The sequence below is a fragment of the Cyprinodon variegatus genome, unplaced genomic scaffold, assembly GCF_000732505.1.
Source record: "Cyprinodon variegatus isolate N-32 unplaced genomic scaffold, C_variegatus-1.0 Scaffold207, whole genome shotgun sequence".
Lineage (NCBI taxonomy): Eukaryota > Metazoa > Chordata > Actinopteri > Cyprinodontiformes > Cyprinodontidae > Cyprinodon > Cyprinodon variegatus.
The window spans coordinates 820,400-821,109 of record NW_015150660.1 but is presented as its reverse complement, the minus strand read 5'-3'; positions in this window follow the sequence as shown (position 1 = coordinate 821,109).

Sequence of the window (710 nt, the reverse complement as noted above, 5' to 3'; positions counted from 1 at the left end):
GGAAAGCCTGAGTTCCTTTAAATCAAGACTAAAAACCCATTTGTTTGGGATTGCCTTCGACTGTTCTAGTAAAACAGTTAAACTGAAACATCATTATTTCAACTTTTTTATTCTCTTTAGTCCAACTGTTTTAATGTTCTTTTTTATTTCTGCATTTTTTATTTTTATTTTTTCCTACTTGCTCTGATTCTGTTTTATTATCCTATATTTTAATCATGTAAAGCACTTTGCATTGTCTTTGTACTGAATTGTGCTATACAAATAAATTTGCCTCGCCTTGCCTTGCCCTGCCTTTAAGCTCAAAGAACATCAGTGTCAGATCGCAAGAGCTGTCGTTGTTTGAGCCAAAGTAGACTTAATAGGAACAAGCAAGGAGGACACCAGTGTTAAAAACAAATCATAAATAAGCCAGACTGGAATTAGCCAAATGACATGATGACAAGCGATAAAGGTTCATATGCTCTTTGTTATGACACATCAGTTATGTTCTGTTATGTTCTGGGGCTTGAATCTCAGCAAGGTACTGTATCGTGAAATCTCAAGACTATAAAAGGTTTTAGAGAGAAACATGTTGCCCAGTTTCAGAAGCTCTGTCTCAGTCACAAATCATGGTTCTGGCATCAGGATAATGCCCCAAAAAACAAAGTTAAAAACAGCCAAGAATGGCTAAAAAGGAAATACTGGACTATTCTGAAGTGGCTTTTTTTAGC